This window comes from Nelumbo lutea, chromosome 1 (assembly GCF_056320005.1).
Source record: "Nelumbo lutea isolate HS-2025 chromosome 1, American lotus-T2T, whole genome shotgun sequence".
Classification (NCBI taxonomy): Eukaryota; Viridiplantae; Streptophyta; class Magnoliopsida; order Proteales; family Nelumbonaceae; genus Nelumbo; species Nelumbo lutea.
The window spans coordinates 197,305,127-197,317,344 of record NC_142684.1 but is presented as its reverse complement, the minus strand read 5'-3'; the positions used below and the strand labels follow the sequence as shown (position 1 = coordinate 197,317,344).

Sequence of the window (12,218 nt, the reverse complement as noted above, 5' to 3'; positions counted from 1 at the left end):
TTGTCTCTTTCGGCACTTAAAAAGATGAAAATAAAAGTCCAAAAATGGCCTCCTATGTTTCGAAAACTACGAAGGGTAGCCACGCGAATTATGAAAAAACAGAAAAGAAAACGAAAGGTCGTTTGTTTGGTACTTGGGTAGTTGGAAGGGCCGTCGTATATTGTCTGATGCAATCGAAATTTGCTCCTTAGAGATCGCACCTTACAACGACCTCGCATCCCCATTTTATCGTGTACTGGAAATATCTCCATCAATAACAACACAAAGCATGAGAGATGTTCTCGATGCGCGGCTGAAAACATTGTGAGGTTGGAGTCTGGAGCGGTTTGTAAGGATGAGGTCCAGACTCTGTCTGATGTCTGAGCGAGCTCTCAATCTCTCGTATCTCATTTTTTGTACGATTGCGATGTATACGAACTGGGAATAATAGTCCACAGCAGCCGGACCGTACTAGACCAATAATGATACGCCACGTCAGCGTTGAATATACCGGCGCACAGAGCTGACATGGTGCATCATGATTGGCCCAGAATTACAATTAACCACCAATGTTGGATGAGAAACATTCTTTCACACTAAACCCTTGTTTGGGAGTGCTTATTGGATAAATGTGTAATAAGCATTATGAATGTTCGTAAAAATCACTTCTTTCAAACATGTATAGTAGATATTTTGAAAATTATGTGGTGGGCCAAGACAGACCGGAAACACAACAAGTGCTTTTTTAAAAAGCGCTTGAAAAGAAAAAAAGAAAGCAAATGTTTTAGCTTTTTAAAATGAGTTTATTTTCTGAAAAAGCACTTATTTAGGCTCATTTCCCAAATATGCATAAGTGCTTATGGGTATGGTCCCAGCCAAAATTAAGCATTTTTTCCAATAAGTATATAAAAATAAACACCCCAAACAGGGATTTAACTCATGAGACTCAAGAAAAATGATAATGTAACACATTTTGAAAAATAGAAGTGGCTATAGCAATTGCCAAACATTTTTTGAACGATTCCAAGTTTCCAACCTATCTCATAGTGCTCCTGCAAGCCAATTTCATGAATAAGACAAATAAATGAATTATTATAAGATGATTTTGTGAATGACATTGTTAAAATATATATAATATTGATTGATGAGATATAATTATATAAATAAATGGGCCAAATCACACCAAATTCACTGGATGGACCAATGAATATTTTTTTTATTAGCCTTACTAAGCAAGCAAACTTGAATATTCAATTAAAAACCTTCCCCCCTCACCGTCTTCATGTAGAAAAATGAAAATACTTTAGACATTTTTTGCTTCCGGTTTGGAAATTTCAATGGCAAGGGATATTATGTGATGAGCAGGGTGCATGGTTAGATATGATGATAATATAAGGTTAACCCCTTCACCCTAAGAGACTAGAAATTTTGCTAATATTTTTATATATGCTTGTAATAAAAATTTCAAGAATGGGTTTTTTCCCTTTTTCTTTCTTTATGGATTCAAAGTTGATTAGTAATTCAATATATGATAGTGGTTGATATGATAGCCCACTTCCAAGTTTTAGATAGAGATTAATTTGAAAGCTAAGCAAGAGGTTGATAGATGGTTGGAAGTGTGTAGTGATAATACCAATTAGCTAACCTGAAAAGCTTTGAAACCTTAAAAAAAATATATCACAACTTAGACATCTGGAAATTTAAGAGGGAAGTTGGTCATATATTGGTAGATGGTCCTAGGTCATCAGTTGTCAATTACCATACATTATTGGCTATAGTCATTGTCATCATTATAATTTAAACCTATCTAATTTACTTTGTATTGTTTATCATTTTTTTTTTTTGCTATTATCATTTCTCTCTAGGGTGAGATTAGCCAGATCAAGAAGATATCATGGTTTAAAATATTGATATGCCTGATATGCTGGTAGAGACGTATCAGGCCATATCGGTACTTCTTTTTTTATTTTTTTTTCAAAACCAATTCATGGGGGGTTAGTTTAAGGCACCTCTACCCCTTGAACCAGTCAGAACCCTAATACATCCCTACAAGGGGTGTATCGAGGAGCTCCCGAAACGATACATATCAGCCGATACAGACCAATACATGTCGATACTTTGAATCTTGGAAGATATTATAAACAATAAGATGAGAATAGATGAATCCCACCAATGAATTTAAGAAAAGTTCATGTAGATTAACTATAACATGAAAGAAAGACTAAATTTTAGTTACACCCAACAAAATAACCCTAGCAATAGCATTAGTTAATGCTTGTGAATTTATTCAAGTAAAAGATTTGTTCATTCATACTACATTTGGTATTCTTTACAAATTAAAAAAAAAATTAAAAAGATACTACATTTAGGGGGTGTTTGACAATGTGAACGTTTTTGTTTTCACTTGTTCTCTAACTTTGCTTTTGTTTTGACAAGTGAAAACAAAAATTATATTCAAAATAAAAACATATTTTCACTCTAAAAACATTTGAAAAGAGAAAATACGTGCACAATCAAGAGCATGTTTGTATTTTTTTTTGTTTTTCAGAAACAATTTATTTCCAAATTAGATGGTTTTGATTTGTTTTTAGAATTGGTAGCAAGATAAACAATTCATGATAGAGAATGTCTCCTTAGAGTTTACTTAAAGAAGTGATCTTGCCCTCTGAGTTCCGAGTCTTCATATACATGGATAAACTGAGTTTCCCACGTGTAGGGAAAAGGAGAAGAAAGGAATTCCTTTGTAGGTCTCTGCTATATATCAAATGTGCCCAAACTTCAAAGTTCATCTCAAATATCAAATTAAATTCTTAGGCAAGAGATTACAATGTATAAGGCAGCCTAGTGCATGTGCGAGGCTCCTATACATACAAAGAGGTTGTTTCCAATATTTGAACCCTGATCACGCATGTTATAATAAAGCAGTCCATGTTGCAAGATATTACAATGTGAGACTCAATATTCCTTGAGAGACTGTGCTTGGTTTAGTGAGAGAGAGAGAGAGAGAGTGCTAGTTATTTAATGTTATCAGTCACTAACTGTAATTAAGGATCAAAATCTCATCACTTAGCAGCCCGTTTTGATCGATACATATCATATGGGAGCTTTCTCGATATGCCCTTACAGGGAGTGTTTCGGGTTGGCAAGTGGTTCAGAGGGTAGACCGGCCTTAAACCTGCCCCTCTAAACCAGTTTCAATAAAAAATTAAAATAAAAACAGTACCAATAACCTTGACTGTAATTAGTTCCCGAATTATGATCATTTTGATGCCTTATGGATTGTTTTATTAAAAAAGCATTCAAGCACATTTAATTTATACAAAATGAAATTCAGAAAAGATCACTATATAAATGTCTGCTTCCTTTTTCTCCAAACTCTCCCAACACATATGATGAGGAAAGAAAACAATTATGCTAGCGAAAAGACAAAGAAACCACGGTTTGTTTGTTATCATACAAGTCAAAAACATGGGGTGTTTGTGTTTCCATCTTTTCTGTATCATGATTCATGATCAAGGGTGTGCGGTGTGTCCTCTTTTATCAAAAATGGAATGCGCTTAAATTAATCCCCATTTTATAACCTTTTATTGTTCTTTCCTTGCATGACTTTACTTCAAATAATTATGCAGTGCTTAGAATCTTTGGTTACAATAATTATACCGCCCATTACTTTTTTAGTAGGTTAAACAATTTTTTATTATAACATATTTCACTTTTTTATTTGAATGGCAAAAACTAGGATAAAATTTTTAAATAGGATCACTAGCAAACTTATCTTTATACTATCTTTATTTCTCAATATAATAATAATAATAATTATAATTATGTTTATTATGTTTATACTTATCTTGTTGCCATAACATTATTATAAGCATTAGGTGTTAATTGGTAAACATTTTGATGATTATTTTACTATACATTCAAATATTAAATGCTGAGATGTTTTGATTGAGAAAATGGATAAGTAATTATTCGTTACATTAGGCTATGTTTGATTTGAAGGAAAAGGAAGAGAAAGAAAGGGGAAGGTAGAGAAACCCATACAAGGTTTTCCTATTTTTCCTTTCATTTTTCTACTTTTTCTTTCAAATCAAACACAGTGTTGGTAAAACATATTTCCGTTATCAAAATATAATTCTACTTAATTTTAGTAGTCTTCACCATTGAATGGTTTTTTCATAATTTATGTAACAAATAAACCAAACTCTTGGAAGAAATCATGAAAATCAGTTTAATAATCTAAAAAACTTTTTAGTTGGAATCTTCTGCAAACAAAACCAGATTCCAACCCTCTACCAACTTGATCTAACATCGCACATCTAGTCATGAAATTGAGACCCATCATAAAAGTGAGACCCGCCATATATGAGATGTGTGGTGTGAGGTCATGTTAATAGAGAGTTGGAACGAGTTTTGTTGGTAAGTGATGCAGACTGATCAGTTAATATATAATCTCCCTGCCATAATTGTTTGGCAGCACTCAATTTCATTTTCCCCTTTGGACATAAATACATCCAAGTCCCAACCAAGGTGGATAATCAAACCACAGCTAAAGAAATTTTGTATTCCAACCAGTGTTTTAAGGCTCGGCCCGGACCAAACAATCAGACCACGAAAACTGAGAATCAATGGCCTTTCTGGGTCCTGGTTAAATAACGGTACCGCCCGGTTAACCAGTAAAACCAGGACCCGAAGAACATTCCATTTTTGGCTCCAGTATGAGTCTTAAAACATTGGTTTCAACTCAACTCAGTCTTCATCCCAAATTACTTGGGATTGGCTTAAACTTTACATTACAAGAGCATTTGGACACACATGAGCTAGATGTCTGATTTTGATTTGCTGATTTATTTTTCTTTTTATGTTTCCAGGAGAGCTCGAATAAAATGTAGATCACCCTGATGTTTTGAATTTAAAACAAGGGGAGATCAATAGCGAATCATAGGGGATTTTGATAACAATTCATCAATTTTTGTTTACAAATGAGCCAAAATAGGCCACACTAACCGAACCCGGTTGGAAGTACCATGAGTCGAAAGAAAAGAGTATATCCCGGCAGAATTAATCCATGGGTTCGGGTTCGGATTCGGGACTCCCCTAACACATGCATAACACTGACACACACAAAGGTTGATATGTATGGGAATGAGTGCCAAGTATGGTCACTCGGCTAAAGGTTGATTGTTTAAATTAAAGAAAGAAAGGGTATAGTGCTGTAATTCAAAGTGCAGACATCTACGACTGTAATTCGGGAATCAGAACTGCTTTGACCATCGATTTTCAAGTCAGCATTTTAATCATTCGGTCTGGATGGATTAATATGAGATTTGATCTGTTACTCACATGGCACACCTCACACCAATCTCACAGTGCATTTCATGCGTGCATTGAGAATATATTATCATTTGGGATGCGCTGTGAGTAAGGGTGTTAATGGACTGGTTTTGGATTGGATCCCATCCATTCCAAAGACAGACCAAAAAGATAGTGGATTGGACCAATCTGATCCAAAATATTTATTAGATAGGATTGGACCTGGTTCGTCAATAATAAATTTATATTGGATTGGGTTGGATTAAGCCGATATCTGTTTCATTAATATAAGATAAGAATATAGGTGCCAATGGATCGAGTTTAGGTTGAAACCAATCTAAATCAAAACGAATTTGTACAGATTGAAGGATTCAAATGTTAAATTAGATCAGTTTAAAATGGTCCAAAATATTTATTGGGATTGAATTGAACCTAGTCCATTTATAATGGACTCACATTGAACTAGATTGGATTGGACCAAATCCAGTCCAATTGACACCCCTAGCTGTGAAGATGGTGTGAGGCGCATTATATAAGAAGCATATCCGAACTCGTTTGATATATAATGTTTTGAAATTTTGGCCTGAAAATTTTGATCCGAGGGCCTAAAATTTAAGCCAATTCCGTAGAAAAGTGTGGATTGAATCTTTTCGGACTCGGGTTGGACCCGTCCAATTTGCACCCCTTGAGATATATAACATCGGAAGGAGTCTGCCTGAACAAAATGCTGCTGGCTGCGTGAAATTATTCCCAACTTCCCAAGGGAAGAGATAAGTGGGTACATGCTAATGCTGCTACATGAGCGGGTCCAGTTGCAATTAAAAAAGTTAAAACGTTGTCTACGACGACCACGACAGATGCCCTTCTGCCTCTCCCTGCACTCTGCACAACTACTCCATCCTTATGTACGGAGAATCTTCTTCTCACATTCAATTCAAAGTTCAAAAGTAGCAACTAGCAAGGGAGCGGATGCGGAGCCTATGAGTCAGATTACCTTAATTAAACAAACATTTAACTTTCCCTTTCATGAAGCTTGTACGGTGTGGGGCCGGGGTGTTCATCAGATTCCAATCCAATAATGGAGATTAATCACCGTACAAGCTACAAGCTTTCCCTTTCATGTGTACTAAGGTTTATGGTAAATGGGGCTGTACTATATCATCGTTTGTTGCAGATAACAGATCCCTGTCATGTGATTGTGAACGCTGGGTCCAAGACAAAAAGACCATTGCCTTGAGAAACTAGACCAATCTGATGGTTTGATTTGAATTTGGTTGACCAATGTGATCTGATTATTAAAATCATCTCTGGAATCCAAGAACCATAAACGACATCAAGAAAGGAAAATTGCTTCCGACAAAGCTCCATCCCAACCGGTGAGTCATTATTCAACTTTTTTATTTAATTATAATAAGCTCAGAATTTGAGATGACAAATTTATTTATTAACTTTTCAAAATTATCAGTTGGTTCTGAATTTTAATGTGGGTAATATTTAAATTTCAACATACACAGTCAGGTAGCTTGTCCTGACTCCGGATCTCCTGCCCACGCCTATTGTAGTATTTGTATTGGATTCCCCTTTTGACTTTATGTAAGCGTCACATTTAGTTAAGAGTGTTAATGGATTTGATTTGAGTTAGATCTTCAATAGATTAGACGGACCAACAAGACATGCATATCGGAATGAATTAGACCTGGTCCGTCTGTAATGTATTCATACCTGAATGGATCAGATTGGATCAATATGCGGTCCATTGACAGCCCTATGTGCATAGATTAAACTGCATTACATCATAACTCAAGAAGATCCCTACATCTCAACTGAGAGCTGAGGACTGAGTTTTGAAAACCCTTGGCCGCAGCAGCCCAGGAAATGAGTTGCCGAAAGCAAAGGAGATTAAGCAATCTAACTCAATAGCTTTATTTTGGAAGATCCTCCTATTTCTTTTAGTCCAGACTATTTTGAAAATGGCTGCAGGCAGGACACTCCAAATACATCTTGCCAGCTTGAATACACCTTGAATCTCCCAGCTCCATAGCAGATCCAAAACAGAGTTTGGCATACACCAGTGAAGCCCCAGGCCCGACAGGAAGTGACTCTAGATTAAGGGTGTCAATGGACTGGTTTTGGGTTGGACCTGTCCAGTTCAAAATCAATTTGGACAGACCAACAAGACATATTGGATTGGACCAATTCGGTCTAAAATTATTTATTAGATTGGATTGGACCTGGCCCGTCCATAACAAATTTATATTGGATTGGGTTGGATTAAACCAATATCTGGTCCATTGATATAAGATAAGAATATATGTGTCAATGGATTAGGTTTCGGTTGAAACCAATCTAAATCAAAATGAATTTGAACAGATTGGATGGTTCAGACATTGAATTGGACTGGTCCAAAACATTCATTAGATTGGATTGAACCTGATCCATTTAATGGATTCACATCGGAATGGATCAGATTGGATCAAATGCAATCCAATTGACACCCCTACTCCAGATAGCAAACAGTAACAGAACAGTGAATGAATCCAACTCAATAGCCTTTTGTGGCATTTAATAAGAATCCAATCATGGCCAGATTTAAAAGAGCCATTACATAAGTAAAAAAAAAAAAAAAGAACCATTACATAAGTTAAAAGAGCCAATTTTATGTAGTGTTGAATTGCATGTAAAATAGCTGAAGAAAATTAGCATTTTCCTAAGGCTTCAGTTTGAAAAGAGTACAAATACAAATATGTACGATGCAAATACATACAAAACACAACGTTTTGCACTCTACATATTTATATTTGTAAATGTGAATCAACATAAAATTCTACCCTCGGTTCACATTTACAAGTGTTTCTTTTTCCAGTTTCCAAAGTGATTCTGAATTCTGATGAGTCATTAAACCAGAAATGAATTCATTGAATTGTATGTTTATAGACTAAAGAGAAAAACAATTTAACAGGTGGCTCTTCCAAGAAGCAGCACCAACCAATTGGACACCCGGGGTTGGGTTGTTAGCTCAATCAAAAGTATTTTTAATTTTTTATTTGAGTTCCAAAAAATCCAACAGGAAACAAAACTTTCTGTAACAGGCTGCCGGCTTATCTCCCAGATTTCATGAAAACAGAGAATATATACCAGTTGAAACAAATTACCACCAATGTGCAGAGCTGAAAGATGGATTGCATCCCATCAGTAGTGATTAGTACACAAAGACCTTTTTTCGAGATGTTTTAAAAACAAATAATGGAAATTGGCAAAAAGCTTTCTCTGAATTCTAAAATGGAATAGAGACCCAGTACAGTACTGGACACCATGAAAGAGAACTAAGCATTCAATAAAATGCTCTCAACCAATGGTTTGTTGAGGTCTTCCCTATAGAAGTGAGAAACCTCTCCAAAAGTAAGCTATGTGATGGGTTTGTCGAAACCCTCAAAATTAGTACTAGTTCCACAATAAGATATTTGCAGTAAAAGTGGTATTAGGTCGAATATCACAGTGAGCTAATAGTAATCTCTTAGCCGAATGGATAATATTACTGAATGGGAGAATTAAATACTTGAATTAAAAGAAGAAATAGCAAACTTAAACAAACAAGAGAAATTAGTCTTAACGAATTCTGGTTCAGGGGTTTGGTTTAGCCAATTGGCCATCGATCATAGGTATCCCTGGTAATCTTCCAATTCAAGCATTTAACCTTAGATTTATTAGGATAGCCATAATAAACCTTACGTTTTCCTAAATCAGCTTACCAAACACAGCATTCGATCAACACTTATCACTAATTGACTGGGTACGATAGCGTTCCATATTAACTAGTGATAGCATGAAGATTTGTGAAAACAGTTAAACCAAAATAACAATAATTGGGATAGTTGCAATTATTGAATCTTATTCCATCGATTCCTTTTAGGTTAAACTATGTCAATACATTGGTCAAATGTTGCCATGAACAATTGACCCAAAAAGATATTAACCTAATTGCTACTTGTACCACTATTCGTGACAATTATGAATCACCGGAATCATGGATAGCAGTAGGAAAAGCAACATTAATTCAATTTGTCATATTAATTAACATTAACATCCAATGAAAATATACACAAGAATCAATGAATAATTGAATTAGAAAACAAGAACTTAAAATTAAATATAGAACCTCACAATGACTCAATCAAACCTCCCCCCTTGAACCAGAAATGAGAAGTTTAACTGCTTATGATCTTCGAACCCTCCATGCGTTTCTTCTCTATGGCCAAACTGTTCTCTTGGTAGCTTGAGTTGCTTAGTGATCTCATGGATCTTGAAGTGAGTGATGCTAGAGCTGGTCCGCCCCCATCTTTATATAGCCAAAGAAGAAGGCTGTTTTCCAATTCCTTCTAGGAGAACATCTTATCTTCAGGGAGTCCTGATCTTCTTTAAACTAATCCTATCCAATCTATTATCTAATCCCCAACCTTCTTATCTTTATAGGATTACATTCAAAATTTAGATTTGATAAGACTCTCTCCTTCCTTGGAGGTTACATTTGAATTAGGACTTTAGGCTCTTGCATCTGAGTTGGGCTTCTCTGATAATTTGGGCTGCTTCCAGGTTCTTCTGCAAGTTGGGCTTTCAGCTGTGAAATGGGCCTGGCTGTGAACTTGTTCTGATTTCGGGCCCAGCTTCGTACTCAATGCAAGCTGAATTTGCAAAAACCCAAAACATAAAAGTTGTGGCATTTCCTTTCATCTTTCTAATGCTTCTTGAATTGTACAATTCGGAGTCCGGAATTGAGAATTATGCCCAGATTACTGACTATTACCGAAATTGTGCAAAATCACCCGATTTGCCCAGTTTTCTTCCAATTGCCTTTTTTATTGCCCTGAATCGAAATAAAAGAGTAATGAATCCATTTAAATGCTAAATTAATATAAAAATAATGAAAATTAGAAGATAAAAATATAATTCTTTTTAGTCTCATCACTATGCTGATTGAGTTAAGGACAACCAAATTGTTATGGTTCTATTTACTACTTGGTCGATTCAACAATCCATTAAAAACTACTTTTCTTTTGGTAAAGAGTATTTCCACTAAAATCATGAAGGAAGGAACGATCCAGATCTATTATTCCAAGCTATGCAATTAAGCAATCTGATGGAAAGCAAATTAACACTGAAGATTATTGAAACCCTTTGCTGCAACTTGATGGACCACGGAATCAGACCATATGTTCACAAAAAAAGAGAAGGAAATCCTTGTCCCGAAATTTCTCAGACCAGCCTTGGAGATAATAACAACGTGAATAAGGGATTGAAACAATAAATTGGATACAACCACGGTTTTTGGGAATCCAAAATCATTGAGATTCTATCCTTGGTTACAGAAACAAAACCACTGTAATCTGATAAAATTTAGAAATTGAAGAATTAGGTAGGGGCCGCGCGAACGCGTACCCCCACTACCACAAATTATGACGTACACTCTCCCACTTGGGGAGATGTTAGGCGGGCACCCCTCCTATGTGCAATGGAGGTCGCCAACCTAGGCCATGAGCCTTCTTGGTCACCCATAGACCCCGTCCAGGTAAGTATTCTTTTCTCCTCTCCTTTGTCTCTACTTATACAAACTCTCTTGCTTGCTTCTTTTCTATCCTACCGATGTGGGTGGGACTAGAAGTAAAAGAAAAAAGCTTGGACCAATAGACCTTCCTTTGCTTCATACCTTGTGCACTAGCTGGGACAATGCACAGGCTTTATTTATAAGCAAAATTGAAGATATATAGAGTTCTATGACATTTCCAACTAAGTGGTGCCCATCTAAGTTCAATTCAAGTATTATTTTTTGGGTTATGTCTAGTTTATCCAATTATAATCTCATTTGTGCTTTAGTGAAAGCGGCCAATTTCCTATTTTTAGATAAATTTGTATTTTTTTGTATCTTAATCCTACTTTTTATTAATTATTTTAAAAGGATATTTTTTACTAATTTTAATTGGGTTATTATTATTTTTAAGTAAAATTATAAAAACATCTAAATGACAATTCTATAAACCACCTTTGTGTTTTGACCCTAACACTGACTTCCCCTATAGCTTTGAAAAAAAAAACTACAAATACCTCCTTTCCCTTGGCTTTTCAGTAACAAAGACATTAAAGTTGCCAAAATACCCTTATCATTGTTAATGCATTTTCATACATAATTTAAAGTTTTAACTTTACCCTTCACTAATTTATTTTGACAAGCAACTTTCAAAGAATAATTTTCTTTACTCTTCTTGGACAAAGGTATTTTCACCTTTTTTCAAAACAATGGGGAGTTTCTTTTATAATTTTCCTTTTTTAAAATGGAATTTAAATTGATTTTGAAATAATTAAACTATACTGAAAATTGATATTTTATATTAATTTTTGAAATTAGTAAAAAATTAAATTTAATTAAATATGTTAAGTTTTTATTAAATTTAAATTCCTTATGAAATTTAATTAACTATATTAAGTATTGATTTTCAGTAGAACTTAAGTTGGTTTTAAATTAGGTAATTTTGTATTAGTTTTATATTAATTTTAACTTGATATTAGTTTTTAATTTATCTTATTCCATTTATTAATTAAATTCTTTTTATTATATTAATAAAAATATTTTTATCAATAACAACAATTAATAATTATTTTTGTTTTAATTCCTTATGAAATTTAATTAACTATATTAAGTATTGATTTTCAGTAGAACTTAAGTTGGTTTTAAATTAGGTAATTTTGTATTAGTTTTATATTAATTTTAACTTGATATTAGTTTTTAATTTATCTTATTCCATTTATTAATTAAATTCTTTTTATTATATTAATAAAAATATTTTTATCAATAACAACAATTAATAATTATTTTTGTTTTATTCAAGTAACTTACTAAATTATTTTTATTATGGCTAATTAATTTTTATTATTTT

At 34.2% G+C, this 12,218-nt stretch overlaps 1 non-coding gene across 1 annotated transcript; it reads right to left on the bottom strand.

Annotated features, from left to right (window-relative positions):
* Positions 1–10,702: 10,702 nt before the first annotated feature.
* On the bottom strand, positions 10,703–10,863 carry LOC148880221 (U1 spliceosomal RNA). Its single transcript, XR_016106026.1, has one exon. It is a non-coding gene; the product is annotated as a U1 spliceosomal RNA (small nuclear RNA).
* Positions 10,864–12,218: the final 1,355 nt, after the last annotated feature.